This window comes from Mauremys reevesii, linkage group 14 (assembly GCF_016161935.1).
Source record: "Mauremys reevesii isolate NIE-2019 linkage group 14, ASM1616193v1, whole genome shotgun sequence".
NCBI classification, from domain to species: domain Eukaryota; kingdom Metazoa; phylum Chordata; order Testudines; family Geoemydidae; genus Mauremys; species Mauremys reevesii.
Genome location: NC_052636.1, coordinates 41,405,591 through 41,423,824, shown reverse-complemented (window position 1 = coordinate 41,423,824; position 18,234 = coordinate 41,405,591). Strand labels below are relative to the sequence as shown.

Here is an 18,234-nt window from a genome sequence, read left to right as displayed (position 1 = left end):
ATCTTAAGCTCCGGACAGGATTGTCTTCCTAACAGCCCAATAGCACCTTAGTTCAGTGTGACTGGTTTGGGATGTGAGGATGTGACCCTTCGCTTCCCAGCTTATGGCTGCCCCTGCTGCTTAGCCAAAGGCCTTAGCCTAAGAACAAGGCCTCAGACTATCCTAGTGAGAGAAGGCCCAGACACAGGCAGACTGTGATTTTGATTCTTTGTTTTCATACTCCTGTAACTAGCTAAGTGATAAAAATACCCTAAGTTCTTAAAATATAGGCTTTGCAGGCAGGCCTGAATATCGCCATTCTAACAGAGGGTTCTACCCCTTCCCCCATGCTGTGTCTGTCTTGTCTATTTAGACTGTAAATTCTTCAGAGCATGGGCCATCTACTATTCTGCATTTGTACTGTGCCTAGCACAATGGAGACACACTGTTAGTTGGTCCTTAGGCACTCAGGTAATGCATATGATTAATAATAATAATTCTCCTGCCACTTGGAGCCAAGGAAGCTGGTCTTGGGATGTTACTGCTTAAAAATGATCTGAGCTTAAAACCATGGACTATTCTTTGTGACAAGTATCCCACAAATTCCACTGACCTTCCTGGTTTTCTTTGCCTGGCTTAGGGTTTCTAAATTCCAAACCTGATGTGGTCTCACAGCTGGAACGAGGGGAAGAGCCGTGGGTCCCGGACCTCCAGGGTTCTGAGAAAGAAGTGCTCCCGAGAGCTGCCTGCAGAGGTGAGGACTTGGTTAAAGCAAGTCAAAACTGTCCGTGAATACAGGAAACATTTGGGATGCCCTACAAAGACCCTGTGAGCTCTCCAAGTTCAGGATTGTTCCCTGCAGATGTGGAATAATTAGGCAGATGTCACTTATGGCTTCCCACCTATCCTGACTAACAACTGTCAGCAGATCCCTACCTGATCCCACTTTCCCCTGCATGTTCTGGTGAGATGCAGACCAAAACAGATCCCTTCCTCTCTCCTCTGGGGAGAATCAGCTCCTGATAGGTTTGATCTCTCCTGCACATATTTTGGTTTGTTCATCCCTTTTAAAATTCCTGTCTCTGACATTTCCTTTCTCTCAGACACAGGGAGTGACCTGTGCCTGGAGTCTCTCTGTCTCCCATCAGGTGATAGGATGGTGCGTGAGAATGAGGAGCAGAAACCCCAGCAGGAAGATGCTGAGCAAGGAGAACCATATGAGACATTATCAGGAAGACCCAAAGGGAATGTTTCCAGGAGTTGTGCACTCCGAGAAAAAGTAAAAGCCTCTGAGACTCAGCAGAGGCCAGAGGAGAACTTCAGTAGCCTCTCAGACCTTATTACACATGAGAGAATCAACTTGGAAGAGACGCACTACACATGTCATGAGTGTGGGGAAAGCTTCAGTCAGCGCTCACACCTTATCACACACCAGAGAATCCACACAGGAGAGACGCCCTACACATGCGCTGAGTGCGGGAAAAGATTCCGTCAGCGCTCAAACCTTATCACACATCAGAGAATGCACACAGGAGAGAAGCCCTACACATGCTTTGAGTGTGGGAAAAGCTTCGCTCACCGCTCTGTCCTTATCACACATCAGAGAATCCACACAGGAGAGATGCCGTACACATGCGCTGAGTGCGGGAAAAGCTTCAATCACCGCTCAAACCTGATCAGACATCAGAGAATCCACCCAGGAGAGACACACTACACATGCCAGGAGTGCGGGGAAAGCTTCAGTCAGCGCTCACACTTTATGACACATCAGAGAAGCCACAAGGGAGAGACGCCCTACACCTGCTCTGAGTGCGGGAAAAGCTTCAGTCTGCGCTCACGCCTTATCAGACATGAGAGAATCCACACAGGAGGGACGCCCTACACCTGCGCTGAGTGCGGGAAAAGCTTCTGTGATCGCTCAAACCTTATCACACATCAGAGAATCCACACAGGAGAGAAGCCCTACACGTGCACTGAGTGCGGGAAAAGCTTCAGTGTGCGCTCACACCTTATCACACATCAGAGAATCCACACAGGAGAGAAGCCCTACACATGCGCTGAGTGCGGGAAAAGCTTCAATCGGCGCTCAAACCTTATCACACATCAGAGAATCCACACAGGAGAGAAGCCCTACACATGCGCTGAGTGCGGGAAAAGCTTCGCTCACCGCTCCGCCCTTATCACACATCAGAGAATCCACACAGGAGAGACGCCCTACACATGCGCTGAGTGCGGGAAAAGCTTCGCTCGCCGCTCTGCCCTTATCACACATCAGAGAATCCACACAGGGGAGCTGCCCTACACATGCACTGAGTGCGGGAAAAGCTTCAGTCATCGCTCAAACCTTATTAAACATCAGAGAATCCACACAGGGGAGCTGCCCTACACGTGCTCTGAGTGCGGGAAAACCTTCAATCATCGCTCAAACCTTATTAAACATCAGAGAATCCACACAGGGGAGCTGCCCTACACATGCGCTGAGTGTGGGAAAAGCTTCGATCAGCGCTCACACCTGATCAGACATCAGAGAATCCACACAGGAGAGAAGCCCTACACATGCACTGAGTGCGGGAAAAGCTTCAGTCACTGCTCTGCCCTTATCACACATCAGAGAATCCACACAGGAGAGAAGCCCTACACATGCGCTGAGTGCGGGAAAAGCTTTAGTCGGCGCTCTGCCCTTATCACACATCAGAGAATCCACACAGGAGAGAAGCCCTACACGTGCACTGAGTGCGGGAAAAGCTTCAGTCAGCACTCACACCTTATCACACATCAGAGAATCCACACATGAGAGATTCCCCTACACGTGCTCTGAGTGCGGGTAAAGTTTCACTGAGCACTCAGACTTTGTCAGACATCGTAGAATCCACAGTGGAGAGAGACCCTATACTTGCTCTACATTTGGGAAAAGCTTCAATCAGATGTCATTCCCTATTAGATATCAGAAAATCGAAATGGGAGAGAACTGTAAGAAATGCCTTTATTAGGGCTTCCAAAGATTTGTTTAAAAAAATCACATTTGCTAATTCCAATATAGTGAACTTTGCACCATCTTCACTGTGGTCTCTCAGCTCTGCCAGATGAGTTGCCTGCTTCTGCCTTTTGCAGCTCACCCTTCTTTGGGGTCAGTCCTGTGATCTTTTCTATCAGCTTCTTTCCTTTTGACTTGTAGGAGCGTGTGTCCCTCCAGCCAGGAATTTCATCAGCTCCAGGTGCGGGAGAGAGGGTTGATGCCAACAAGCTACCGTGAGGCAAAAGTTACCTGTGCCTTACATCCACTAGGACTGTACATGGAATTGGGTGCTCAAGTTAGTGATTTTGGTGTAAAAAGACAATTATAGTTGTAGAGCAGAAGCAGCCCAGGGAGTGAACCTAACAGACAATGATCAAGTGATCTCTCTCCTGCCATCCATCTCCATCCTCTGACAAAGAGAGGCTAGGGACACCATTCTTACCCATCCTGGCTAATAGCCATTAATGGACTTAACCACCATGCATTTATCTGTTTCCTAGAGACTGGCTCCATGGGGGTCCCTCACAAACTGGAGATTGTTACTGTGGGTTTGTCTTTAGTATAGCTTATGTGCAAAAATTGGTCCTGCTAGTGAAGGCAGGGGGCTGGACTTGATGACCTTTCAAGGTCTCTTCCAGTTCTAGGAGATTGGTATATCTCCAATTATTACCTTTATTATTACCTAACTGAGCCTCCTGGAGGTTTGAAACCTGTTCAGTCTGATCCATCTGGTGACAGTTGAATTCTAGGCATGGAAAACACGAGCTTAAAGAGGCAGAATTTTATTGCGTACCTGAGATTTTGTCCCTTAGAATCATTGGGGACGTTAGGGTTTGTCCTTTTTGTTTCACCTCTTCCTCCATCCATCCCTCCCTCTTTTCTCTTTATCTCTTGCTTCCTTTGTTCTTTCTCCTGTTCCCCTCCCAACATCAGGTTTCTTTCTCCTGCTGATAACAGCTCACGTTAACTGATCACTCTCGTTATAGTGTGTATGGCAACACCCATTTTTTTCATGTTCTCTGTGTGTATATATATCTTCCTACTGTATTTTTAACTGCATGCGTCCGATTAAGTGGGTTTTAGACCACAAAAGCTTATGCTCAAATAAATGTTTTAGTCTCTAAGGTGCTACAAGTACTCCTTGTTCTTTTTGCAGATAAATTAGTGGAGGTTAAGTCCATTAATGGCTATTACCCAGGATGGGTAAGGAATGGTGTCCCTAGCCTCTGTTGGTCAGAGGGTGGAGATGGATGGCAGGAGAGAGATCACTTGATCATTACCTGTTAGGTTCAGTCCCTCTGGAGCACCTGGCATTGGCCACTGTTGGCAGTAGGATATGGGGTTGGATGGACCTTTGGTCTGACCCTGTATGGCCATTCTTATGTTCTTATGAAGGAGGGGCAGAGCCGTGACAGAGTTTCTGTAGTGTAGTGGTTATCACATTTGCTTAATACGCAATAAGTCCTTGGTTTGAAACCAGGCAGAAAGATGATGGCTTCCTTTTCTCAGCTCCGAGTGGCCTGTCCCTGCTGTTGTAGTAGCAGCAGTGATTTCTATGCTCAAAAGGTCTGTTATACTTTCCCCTCCCCCTCGCTTTTGTCTCCTCTCCCCCTCTGAATGCCTGTGAAGTGGCTTTCCCCCTCCCCCTCCCGCTCCCTCCTGGAATGCTCCTGGGATGAATGGGCTGGTTGAAGAGCAGAAGATCTCCCAGGTAGACAAGGTGTCTGGGACTCTCATTAGGCAGCACTCACACACCCAGAGCAGGGACACTGCATTGACACTGGCTGAGGTGGAGTGTGACCCACCAGATGCAGCCAAGTCATCTCCAGTCGCAGGCCATGAGGAGCAGGACCTTAAAAGGGGAAGGGGCCCTGTGCTCAGGAGTCACTCACAAGCTTGTACCTCCAGTGAATGCCCTTCGCCCCGACCGCCTGGCCAGTGGTTCGCTGCGTTACATTCCATCGCGCCTCGGGAAGACTTACCTTCATCGCACCGTCCATCGCGCGCTGGGGACACTTACCTTAAAGGATCCTGACATCTCGAGTGCTGAGCCAGTCCTGGGAGCGTGAGTATGACACCCTCCCCCATCCCTTCTTTTGAGCTTAGCTGTCAGTATAATCATGGGTGCCAGGAACATTCACAGTCAGGGGCTCTGCTCCACCAATATTTGGAGCTAGGTTTCTCCCCTACTTGGAGTGCCCCCCCAGGGCTGGAGCTTCCCCCCCACCCGCCCGTTTAGAACCGGTTGTTCCTGGAGGGACAACTAGTTCCAAAAGGGCTTTTAAATTTAACAAAAGCTCGAGCAGCTCCCTGCTCGTCCCCGCGCCCCAGCTCACCTCCCTCCGCCTCCTCTTCTCCACGCTCCTCCGGCTTCTCCTCCCCCTCCCCAGCTTCCCGCGAATCAGCTGTTCGCGCGGGAAGCCTGGGAGGGCTGAGAAGAAAGCAGAGGCTTCTTGCAGGTGAGTTTGAGCTGGGGCGCGGCTGGAGGGCGGGGGCGCCAGCGGGGAGAGGGCTCCAGGAGTCCGCGCCGCCCAGTGGGGAGGTCGCAGCCGGACCCTGGGGAGGGCCGGCTCGGCTCCTGACCCCTGGGTCCAGCTGCGACCTCGCTGGGCAGGGCGGTGCGGCGGGCTCCTGCCCCAGTCCCCGCTGCGAGCTCGGCTGGGCGGTGCGGGTCCTGCCCGGCCCGGGTTCCTGCCCGGCAGCGCAGCTCCGGGCCAGGCTTCAGCCCCGGGTCCGGCCCCGACGTTGGCCGGGTGGCTCGGTACCAGCCCTCACCCAGCTGGCCCTCCTCCAGGTAGCACGGTAAGGGAGCAGGCAGGGGATGTTGGATACAGGGCAGGGAGTTGGTGGGTGGATTAGTGTCGGGGCAGTCAGAGGGCAGGGAACAGGGGATTGAACGGGGGCAAGGGTCCCAGGGGCAGCCAGAAAGGAGCAGGGGTTGGATGGGGTGGGGGCAGTCAGGGCAAGGGTTCCAGGGACAGTCAGGGGCCAGTGAGAAGGGGTGGTTGGATGGGGTAGGGGTCCCCGGGTGCCATCAGGAAAGAGAAGGGGTTGGATGGGGTGGCAAGGGGCAGACAGGGGACGGGTAAGGGGGGTGGATAGGGCACAGGTCCCGGAGGATGGGCTGTCAAGGAACATGGGGGGGTTGGATGGGGCAGGACCCCCTGGGGGGGGCACGACCCCCTCCTAGGGTGAAAAGGAGGGAACCAGTTGTTAGTATTTTGGCAGCTCATCCCTGGACTACAGTATAACAGCAGTGCAAGCTGCTGGTGCTGTAGCACCTCAGGAGGGGGAGGGGAGTGGAGGAGGCCGTGCCATGCTTGGCAGCCCTCCCCTGCCCCTACCTGGAGGAGACGCATCCCAGGATACATCCCATCTACTGTTCACCCACCTCCACTAGGTCTGGAACCCTGCCAAAGAAGGAAAGAGGATTGGTTTGGGATGATTTGTTCTTGACAAATCCATGCTCCCTTGTCCTAAGAACCAAATTCTCCTGTAGGTGCTTGTTTAAGAATGTATTGCAGTATCTCTCCAGCTGTGGAAGTGAGGCTAGCTAGTCTTCAAGTCCTAAGGGTCTCTTTGTTCCCCTTTCAAAGATAGGTCCTGTCTTGTTCATGGATGGGAAGAAGTTCTTTTTCAGGGATCTCAGACGAGAACTGGGGCACAACACCTGGTTTGTTAAGGCCACAAAAATGGAGGCAGGAACCTCTTCTCTCCTGCTGGCAAAGAACCCCAGGTACCTAAAAGACAGAGACTCACATCCCTGAATGGGCTTTAGAAAAAGCAGTGGTTAAAAAGTTTGGCCACCAGTTCCGACTCCTGACAGACAAAAAAACTCCAGAGGCAGGGATAGATCCCAGGAATCGAGATGGTGGGTAAATTTCATTCAAACCGTTTCTGTCAGAAAATCCCATTCAGACTAAACCAGTTTGTTTCTCGAAATCATAACAAGTGGAATGAAAGTTCTTTGCAAAAAGATTTTGTTGCAAAACAAAAGCATCTCCTGTTTGTCACAGTGTGTTAGATTGTCTCGTCACACACAAAGAGGAGACACTTAGATCTCAAAAATTAGATAAGATGCTTCAGTCTGAGCTAAGTCGTTGCTGCTCTTAACAATTTAAAAATAAAAAAATACAAATAAAATAGACTGTTTCAGCTATTCTATTATGTCATAATCTGCTCTGAGTAAACGTGATAGGACACCTCATATTATGCACTACTCCTAGTGACACTCTCCAATGGATCCCCATCCTCCACCCTCCGTGAGGTAGGTAGAAGAGGATCATTATTATCCCTACTTGAAAGAGGGAGAAGCTAAGGCTGAGAAAGGAGAATTGACTTGTTTGAGGTCACACAGCCAGTCAGTGGCAGAGTTGGGAACAGGATCCAAGATTTTCCAGGATCCTGATTTTCAAACTAACCATCGGATCTTGAATTTCAGACATTGAATGACCTGAATAAAGTGCTCTGATGAGCTCCAGAGCAACAACAGTGCACAGGAATTATCCAGCAAGTATTTGAGGAGAACAGCAATGTTAGAAGACTAACAAATTTATTTTAGCATGAGCTTTCGTGAGCTGCAGCTCACTTCTTCGGATGCATCTCACAAAAGCTCATGCTAAAATAAATTTGTTAGTCTTTAAGGTGCCACAAGTACTCCTGTTCTTTTTGCGGATACAGACTAACACGGCTGCTACTCTGAAACCTGCAATGTTAGAGAGAATCATGAACTGCTCAGAGACCATTAATGTAGAGAAGCAGCAAAATTCGTCAAACATAGAACTGGTTCTGACTTATTTCCTTGGTCTTGAAAGAGAACAACAAGGACCTGAGTCTCCTCCCTGTCAATAACCCCCTGCTCAGCCAATCAGTGTAGAGACTGAGGACGGGAGGCTGAGGGTTCTCACCAGAGAGCCCAAAGGATGGCCCAGGTCACTGGTGGGGATCAAATAAAATTCGGCCTCCTTAAGCTCGTGTTTTCCATGCCTAGAATTCACCTGTCACCAGATGGATCAGACTGAACAGGTTTCAAACCTCCAGGAGGCTCTTACCTTCTAAACAGGGACGGCTGTTTTCTAGTAAAAACACTAAAAGGGAAGGAGAAAACTCGAAAGAGGTTCCTCGTGGCGCTCACGTCTGTGAACCCGAATACTCCCTCAGTCCTCAGAGAGAGACCTGGAGAAGGAGACTTGCTGAAGCAAAGCCACAGGGGTCTCTGAGGTTTCCCTGGCCCCTCGCCCCTGTCCTGCCTGGCTGATGTCAGCATCTCTCTGTGAGGTCACCACCTCCCCCCCACCTTGGACCAATAGTCTGAGGTCCTGCAAAAGGCCTTTGTGATGTCACTGCCACACCCCTCCCTTTCTGGGCTAATGTCCTGCCCCTGGCCAGGCACTTTGGAGGTTTGAGCTACTCCAGGTGGATCACCCCACTCAAGGAGCGTTCGTTCTAGACAGAACTGACACCAACTTGTCTGGCTGGGGTGTTCCCTGGAGGCAGAGCACAAGTTTGAAATACGGGCAGCATAGAGCCTATAATCATAACGTCAACTACAAAAATGATACACATCTAGAGGTAGCATCATTATAATCAGCCAATCAGAACCTCTCCATAGACCCCTTACACGACAACCTTTCTACAATATTGGCTGCAAATATAGAACCGTGGTCGCAGCAGTGATCTATACAGTTACAGATTATGTCAATAACATTACAAGAGGTGACACGGCATCAGTGAGACTGATACTGGAATACTGCCTCCAGTTTTGGTGTCCTCATGTGAAAAAGATGTTATGAAATTGGAGCTGGGGCAGCAAAGAGCCACCAAATGTTCTGAGGGCCGGAGAAAAATGCCTTCTAGTGAGCTATTGAAAGAGCTCAACCTGTTTAGCTTATCAAAAGAAGATTGAAAGGTGACTTCACTGAAGTGTTGAAGTGCCTTAATGGAGAGAAAAGATTGGGTATTAAAGGGCTCTTTAATTGAGCAGAAAAGGGCCTAACAAGACCCAATGGCTGGAAGATGAAAAGAGACAAATTCATATTACAACTAAGGCACAAATATTCAACAACAAGGATGATTCACCACAGGAACAAGCTACCAAGGAAAGTGGTGGATTCGCCATCTCCTGATGTCATTTCATGAAGACTAGATGCCTTTCTGGAATGTGTTTGCCCCAAAAGTAGCTCTTGTGTCCTACAGGAGGCCTGTGATACGCAGGGGGTCAGATTAGATGCTCTAATGGTCTCTTCTGGCCATGAAGTCGACTAATTTCTGAAAAACTGAATGTAGCATTGGGAGCAGCGTCTGATGTTTTCCTGTCTAGCCGGCTTGCTGCCTAGACCGAACACTCCTTGAGTGGGGTGATCCCCAGGGAGTAGCTCAAACCTCCAAAGTGCCTGGCCAGGGGCAGGACATTGTACAGCAAGGGAGGGGTGTGGCAGTGACATCACAAAGGCCTTTTGCAGGACCTCAGCCTATTGGTCAAAGGTGGTGGGGAGGTGGTGACTTCACAGAGAGATGCTGACATCAGCCAGGCAGGACAGGGGCGAGGGGCCAGGGAAACCTCAGAGACCCCTGTGGTTTTGCTTCAGCAAGTCTCCTTCTCCAGGTCTCTCTTTGAGGACTGAGAGAGTATTTGGGTTCCCGGACGTGAGCGCCAGGAGGAACCTCTTTCGAGTTTTCTCCTTCCCTTGTAGTGATTTTACTGGAAAACAGCCGTCCCGGTTTAGAAGGTAAGAGCCTCCTGGAGGTTTGAAACCTGTTCAGTCTGATCCAGCTGGTGACAGTTGAATTCTAGGCATGGAAAACACGAGCTTAAGGAGGCAGAATTTTATTCTGCACCTGGGATTTTGTCCCTTAGACTCACTGGGGACATTAGGGTTTGTTCTTTTTGTTTCCCCTTTTCCTCCCTCCCTCCTTCCTTTCTCTTCATCTCTTCCTTCTTTTGTCCTTTCTCCTGTTCACCTCCCAACACCAGGAGGGTGTGTGTGTGTGTGTGTGGCAGGGGAGTGCTCTGCAGCTCCCACTGTGGGAGGTCCACCCAAAACTGTGGGGCTGAAATAGAGCTCGGGCAGTGATCCCCACCAGTGAGCTGGGCCATCCTTTGGGCTCTCTGGTGAGAACCCTCCGCCTCCCGTCCTCAGTCTCTCCCCTGATTGGCTGAGCAGGGGGTTATTGACAGGGAGGAGACTCAGATCCTTGTTGTTCTCTTTCAAGACCAAGTAAATAAGTCAGAACCAGTTCTCTGTTTGATGAATTTTGCTGCTTCTCTGCATTAATTGTCTCTAAGCAGCTCACGATTCTCTCTAACATTGCAGTTCTCCTCAAATACTTGCTGAATATTTACTGTCACTGCTGTTAGTCTGGAGCTCATCAGAGCACTTTATTCAGGTCATTCAATGTCTGAAATTCAAGATCCGATGGTTAGTTTGAAAATCAGGGCTCTTGGGTCCTATTCCCAACTCTGCCACTGGATGGGTGTGTGACCTACGACAAGTCAATTCTCCTTTCTCAGCCTTAGCTTCTCCCTCTTTCGAGTAGGGATAATAATGATCCACTTCTACCTACCTCACAGTGGGTGGAGGCAGGGCTGGCTATAGATTTTTTTGCCACCCAAAGGAAAAAAAAATTTAGCTGCTCCCACCCACACCCTCCTGCTGCCCAACACCTGGGCTCCCCCGCCATTTGAACCCTCTACTACCCCAGTCCTGGGCTCTCCCCACACACACACCCCTGTCACCCTAACTCTGGGCTCTGCCCCCCTGTCCTGCACCCTCCTGCCGTGGGCTCTCCCCCCCACACACCCCACGTTGCCCCAGCTCTGTGCTCCCCCCTCCCCACCAGTGCTCTCCCACCCACACACCCTCTGCTGCCCCAGCCCTGGGCTCCCCCTCCCCCACCTGGACCCTATGGGGGGCGCAATTTTATATTTTTGCGTTGGGTGCAAAAATAGCTAGTTACGGCTCTGGGACCCCATATTGCGCTAGGTGCTGTACAATCCCTGGCCAACACTGGGACACCCAGGGGTTCCTCAATTTTCCTGAGCCTCTACTGCCCAACTTCTTCTGAGTCCATCTGGATCACACCCCCCGCAAAAACCCCACCTTTCCAAACAGTCCTCCTTTCCCTGCCCCCTAATTCCGCTTTCACACCCTGGGCCCATCTCCTCTGTTTGTTCTCCCCGGGTGATCAGAGACGGAGGCAACTTCAGCCACTGGAGCCAGCCCCAGCGAGTGCTGCAGCCCGCCCGGGGGGTGTTTGCAGACACAGGAAGGGAGCAGCTGGTAGCAGGGGGTTCTGGGAAGGAGACAGGAGAACAAATCGCAGAGACCTAACATGCGGCAGCTCTTGGGGCAGGGCTCTGGCACAGGCTGGGGTGGGGCAGCTCCAGGGGTGGGGCTCTGGCACAGCCCGGGGCAGGCAGCTCATGGGGCGGGGAGCTTCTGGGGCAGGGCTCTAGCACAGGCCGGGGTGGGGCAGCTCCAGGGGTGGGGCTCTGGCACAGCCCGGGGCAGGCAGCTCATGGGGCGGGGAGCTCCTGGGGCAGGGCTCTAGCACAGGCCAGGGGCGAGGCAGCTCCTGGGGGTGGGGCTTTGGCACAGCCCGGGGGTGGGGCAGCTTCTGGGGGCGGGGCTCTGGCACAGCCCGGGGGTGGGGCAGCTCTTGGGGGCAGGGCTCTGGCAAGCCCGGGGGCGGGGGAGCTCCAGGGGGCGGGGCTCTGGCACAGCCCGGGGGCGGGGGAGCTCCTGCGGGCAGGGCTCTGGCACAGGCCGGGGGCGGAGCAGCTCCTGGGGGCGGGGCTCTGGCACAGCCCGGGGGCGGGGCATCTCCTGGGGGCGGGGCTCTGGCACAGCCTGTGGGCGGGGCAGCTCCTGGGGGCGGGGCTCTGGCACATTGTGACGCAGGAGGCCGGGCTCAGCAGCTGCTCCCTGGTGGCCACGTGCTGCCAGCAGCGCTGGAGCCGCCCGGGCCGGAGCGGAGCCACTGTTCTCAGCTGCCGCAGGAGCTGCCCCCGGCCCCGCTGGGCTCCAGGTGGGGACAGAGCCTGGGGCCCGGGGCTCCCCTGGGTGCGGCTGGCGGGGCGGGGCGGGAGGGAAGGGGAGACAGTCTGCTCAGAGAGAGGAGGCTCCCCCAGAGTCCTGACTGGCTTTGTATGGAGTTGTTCCAAAGCATCACAGCATCCCCTTCCATACCATGCACTTCCCAGAAGTCCGCACAGGCACTGACACTCCGTCCTCTGGCCTTTGTCTCTTTTCCAGGCATTAGGAGGCCACCCGATCTCTCTGTTCTCCAACACCTTCAGTTGGCACCTTGCAGGAGAGTGGCCCAGGCCATCAGTTACCAGGAGACAGGGTTGCAGCCATTCTCTGTGCAGACAGCTCACACTGTCCCTCTAGGGCTCTACAACAATCACACCCCCTTATCCCACCATCTAGATCTTTGAGAAATGCAGAGAGGAAACTGAGGCACCCACACAGTATTCAGAGAAAACATTAAGAACATTCCCACTTTGTAACACCTGTATACGACCAGTTATATACTTTAAAGGGGTGTAAAATAATCAAGTATCGTGCTAAACAAAATGATACTCCAAACTGACCTCCAAACTGACCACCAAATTTAAGTTGCATGTTTTTCCCCTCAGGTGAGGGTTCTGGGGTGGGGCTGGGGATGAGGGGTTCACAGTGCAGGAGCGTGCTCGGTGGTGGGGGTGCAGGCTTTGGGGTGGGGCAGGGCTGAGGATGAGGAACTTGGGGTGCAGACAGGCTGCCCCAGGGCTAGGGCCAGAGAGGACTCCCCATCACCACCACTGGCAGCAGCAAGCTCCAGGGGAGGAACCCCTCCTCTCCTCCCCTGCCCCCCACAGCACACTCACTCTGCACCACAGTCACTGCACATGCTCCTAGGGCCCCTCTCAGGTCCAGAAAGCTCACTCCCCTCCCCTATGATGGGTACTGGGTGTGTGGGGGGGGTGGTTGCCATCACAGGTGCCTTTCATATTGCTGCCCCTCACCATAACTTCACTGTGGATGGGGGATGGGGCTGCCCTTTGCCCAGCATGGGGCAGAAGTGGGGTCTGCAGGGTGGTGGCTGGCTATGGGGCTGGGGAGCAGGGTGTCATAAAATTCACCCAAGCCCCAGCTGCTCAGGTCTAGGAAGCCTCCCTCTCCCATCCCTCCTGTGGCGGGTGGGTTGATGGGTGCTGGGGGAGGGGGCATTGCCTTCACATGTGGCTTCCTGCCTCCCCTGTGCAGCCTGCTGTGCTTCACTGGGGGTAGGAGTGGGGGCTTCCTCATCCCCAGCGTGGGGCAGGAGTGGGGGCTGGGGGGAATCATAGGGTCAAACACTCACAGAAGCCCCAGCAGCTTCTTAGGACAAGGGAGCATGGATTTGTCAAGAACAAATCATTCCAAACCCAGCCTCTTTCCTTCTTTGGCAGGGTTCCAGACCTAGTGGAGGTGGGTAAACAGTAGATGGGATCTATCTCGGGGTTACTAAGGCTTTTGACACAGTCCCGCAGGACATTCTCACAAGCAAACCAGGGAAATGCGGTCTAGATGCAATCAGTGTCATGTGGGTGCAGAGCTGGTTGAAAGCCCAGACTCCAAGAGCCCTTCTCCATGTTTGGCTGCCCAACGGAGAGGGGGCACCTTGTGAGTGCGGCAGGGATCAGTCTGGGGTCCGGTGCTATTCAATAGTTTCATGAATGATTTGGAAAATGGAGTGGAGAGCCTGCTTCTAAAATGTGCGAATGACACCAAGCACTTTGGAGCTCAGGATTGGAATCCAAAACGCCCGTAACAAATTGGAGACTTGGTCTTCTTGAGCCAAACCCCATGGCTGGGCCCCTCTCTCTAGACTGGGCTGAAGTGAAACCCCAGAGCCAGACACTCCTCCTCCTGGGCAGCACACTCCGACTTGGAATGGTCAGATGCTGCTTAGCGCTGTCAGAGCAGCTTTGGCTGGGGGATTCTCCCAGCACGTTCCAATAGCGGGAAGGTACGAAATCCCCATTTGCCTGCTGGGGACGGAGCCCTAGAGGGGGGAGCAACTTGCCCAGAGTCCCACCGGAAAGGAAAACAACCAGCAGTGGAACCAGTAGGAAACCCAGCAATGGAACTCAGGAGTCCTGGGGGTGTGCTAGGGTGACCAGATGTCCCAATTTTGGGGTCTTTTTCTTATCTAGGATCCTATTACCCCCCCCCACTCCCTGTCCCGATTTTTCACACTTGCTGTCTGGTCACCCTCGGGTGTGCACATGTGGGGTCCCAGCTGCTCCCTGCCCCCCTCATTGAAGCAGGTGTGCAGGGTTACTGCCCTGGGAACTGCAGGGCAGGGTCTGGCTGGAGGCAGGGCAAGGGGTGCGGGGCTGGCTGGAAACGGGGGTGTGTGGGGCAGGCTGGCTGGTTTCAGGCAGGGCAAGGGGTGCGGGGCTGGCTGGAGACAGGGGTGTGTGGGGCAGGCTGGCTGGCTTCAGGCAGGGACGCAGGGGGGTGCATCAGGGGTTGGCAGGGCTGGAGACAGAGGAGTGCGGGACTGGCTGGCTTCAGGCAGGGGGGTGCGGCAGGAGTTGGCTGGAGACAGGGCAGGGGGTGTGGCAGGGGCTGGCTGTGGGCAGGGGGTGAGGGGCTGGCTGCAGGCAGAGCAGGGAGGATGCGGCTGGTGCGGGCAGGGCAGAGGGTGCAGGGCTGGCTGCAGAGAGGGGCTGGCTGCGGGCAGGGCAGGGGGTGCAGGGCTGGCTGCAGACAGGGGTTGGCTGCGGGCAGGACAGAGGGTGCGGGGTTGGCTGCAGACGGGCTGGCTGCGGGCAGGGCAGGGGGTGCAGGGTTGGCTGCAGAGAGGGGCTGGCTGCAGGCAGGGCAGGGGATGCAGGGCTGGCTGGAGGCAGGGGCTGCCTGCAGGGAGGGCAGGGGGTGGAGGGCTCACTGAAAATGTACTGAGAGGTATTTTACGGTGAAGATAACACCATGGTTACCAGTTGACTGGCACATCCTGGGTTAAAGAAAGGAAGGGATCTGGAGTTAATAGTCTGAAGTATTTGTGTTACCAACCCTGTCACTGTCTGACCCCCCTTCAGTGCGGAGCAGGTGTGTGCGTTGCTGTGTGGAACGCACAGACTCCTGCAGTGCAGGGGCAGCTGTTTCCATGGCAGAGAGCCTGGCACTTAGGAGACTTTCTACACTTGCTGTTTTGAAGCAATTCAGTAAAATAACGGTGGAGCTACAATGTCCAATCCAAAATTTCAGCCCTGGTGCAAAAACGCTATTTTAGGATCTAAACAGGAGGCTTCCAGCGCTAGGACACCTGACCAGAGAGCTCAGTGGGGGCGTAACAGCTGCTGACTCTGAGGGTCCTGGGCTAAATCCACTTGCAGGTGGAGGCGTTTCGATTTATTTGATCGATAATGAGGAAGGCGAAGATTTAATCGCAGGTATTTTTAGTAAATGTCATGGACAGATCACGGGCAAAACCCAAAAGCTCATTGCCCATGACCCGGCCATGACTTATACCATAAATACCCCTCATTGAGTCTTGGGGAGGGAGGCCCAAGGGGTCCGTGGCACTAGCTGTGGGCGCAGGGAGTCCAGGGGGGCCCGTGGCACCATGTACTGGGGGAGAAGCCCCGGGGACCCACTGCCACTCCAGAGGCTGCCAGATGAGGGGAGCCCCAGAGGCCAGCCCTGCTCTGGCCACCTCGGGACAGGTGCCAGGAGCCACTGAGCTGTGGCTGCTCCTGCCACCCTTGGAACCACTGCTCAAGCTGCCCCCAGGCCAGCTGCTGGGGCAGCCACGGAGTCAGCCGCAGTGGCCACTGCAGAAGCCACAGAATCTATGACTTGTGCAGCCTCCGTGACACAGAGGGATCCCTAATAAAGAGACAAACCCCTCCCTGCTGTGACTGCAGTTCCTGGAAGGAAAGAGAAGAACAGAAAGTGAAGAGAGAAGGAAAGAGAGAGAGTCCCTGTCACCTCTCTCCCCTGCTGCCTCCCTCCTTGTATTCTGTAACCCCATCTCACTGGGTTCCTGTGCCGGTGCCATGGGGGGGCCACTAGACTTCGGGGGATGTGGGGGGGACAGGAAGGGGGCTCTTCACTTCTCAGCATTTCACACAAATTTGTCTTTGGGCTGAAGTTTCTCCTGTGAGGCCTCTCAGTCAGAGCTGTACCCCACCCCCTTCAGTGGGGGTGTGTGTAAATTGCAGAGCAGGCAGAGAAGTCGCCCATAAAGGGTCATATTGTTCTGGTGACTGGTTCTGACGGGGTCACCCGTCCTCTGACACAGGCTCACGTGCAGAACATGGGAGCTCTGGCTTGTCCTAAATGCTGTAGACTGTGAGTTCCTGGAAAGGGCAGGGGAGAGGGAGCAAGAGGAGAAAGGCAGAGACATTGGAGATGAGGAATTGGGGGGAGAAGAAGGAGAGAACAGAGAGACAATAAATGATTGAAGCAGAACAGGTGTCCCAACTCTATCTTGCTCATCACAGGTGTTCAGAGAGACAGGTAGTTGCGGGTTTTCCAGTGTCAAGTCTGAACTTTGATTCTAACAATGTGCGTTGAAATATCAAGGGGATCTCCACATATCTGATCTCTTCCCCCTCCCCTTTTTTGTATTAATTTTTATTTTGACGTGTTTGGCTTAACCGTGATCGTCTCTTTCCCCACCTGTATTGCAACTTGGGGTTTATGTTTATTGTGCCTCCCTTTTGTTCATGTCATTATAATAGTAACAGCAAAGGAACCTGCAGGAGCAAAAACTGACTCAAAACTTCATTTCCCCATCATGCCGGAACATCCTACAAACAGCTCACGCAGCTGGAATCATAACACACAAGGCCAGGGGATGGGAGATGCAGGTTTCCAAGTGTTCTGTCTTTCCCAGATGACACATTCCAGCCCCTTGTGTGGCTCCATCCTGTACGACCTGCTGGACTTTGACACATTTATTGTCTCATTCTATAGATAATGTGATTGTAACACAATGTGACTGAAATGAAACCACTTCCAGCTGAGGAAACAACAGAAGAGAAAAGCCATTATTGCATTGGCTGGGAATCAAACCCAGATGAAGTGCTTAGAAAGCACCCATGCACACCACTATACCAATGCATCTGGCAGGAGTAGCTTTCCTGCAAGCTGTGAGTGCTGGCAGAGGGAGTGACATATGACCACAGAGTTAGTGAGCAGGGTGGTTGGGCTGGAAGCTGCCTGACAGCTGGGAGCAGAGTTACCATCCCAGAGTGACTGAAAGGGGGCAAAGGTGAAAACAGATCTCACTGGGAGCTGGCCCCACACCTGCCCCGCCCCTAGGAGAGGGGAACTGAAGCTCAACTTCAATCACAGAAAAATCTTCCCGAGAAGGAAGGGGACAGCTTGTTTTAAAGACCAGGTTTATGTTTGTTCCTGCTACATACGGTGGGGCTGGGTAGTGCTGATTCCAGCCCCCAGACTCTGGGAGGATAAGGAACAAATTCAGGCTGCCAGTGACCTGCAGGAGGGAGATGATCTTTTGACAGTGACGGACGCCTCGTCCTAAAGGCCTTTGTCTGCCCCCTTCCAGTGACTGTTTGGCACAGGAATGCAGCCCCCACTCCTGGGTCTCTCCTGGGGAAATAATGTTTCTGTGCAAAACGCCAAAGCTTTTAACAGAAAGGAAGAAAAGGAAATGGCCACATGATGGGACTAGGACATAAGGAATGAAACACACATGGGCGGCGAGTTATATACCCACGTGGTGCCCGGGCACCAGCAATATTCAGAGCCCTGGGGCCCAGCTCCACCAAAGCTTGGGGCCGGGTCTCCCCTCTGGCCCCACCTGCCACCCCCCGTGCTTCCCCCGAGTGTCCCCCGGGCCCCCTTGCTGGCCCCATGCATGTCCCTGGGCCCCAGAGGGAGCAGAGCATCCCTGCCTCTTCCATGCAGCTCCATGCTGCCTCCCTGAAGCAACTGCTGCCACAGGGTCCTAGTGCCCCCACTTCCCAACTCACTGCCAGGGCAGACTGACTCTAAGCCTGCCCTTCCACCTCAGACCCTTCCCTTTTCCAGCGGGACCCTCCACCATCACAGCGCCCCCCCCTGCAGTCACCACTCCTGCCCCATGCTGTGCAAGGAGACAGCCCCATCCCCCACCCCCAGTGAGGCTATAGTCAGGGGCAACAGCAGGGGAGGAGGTGCATGCACCCCGGCACCCATAATGGGGGAGGCGAGGGAGATTCCTGGACCTGAGAAGGGCCTTAGGAGCACCTG

General features: G+C 53.5%; 1 pseudogene; it reads left to right on the top strand.

Annotated features, from left to right (window-relative positions):
* The first annotated feature begins 1,330 nt into the window (after positions 1-1,330).
* The window catches only part of LOC120381711, a 222,060-nt pseudogene continuing 205,156 nt past the window's right edge, over positions 1,331-18,234 (top strand).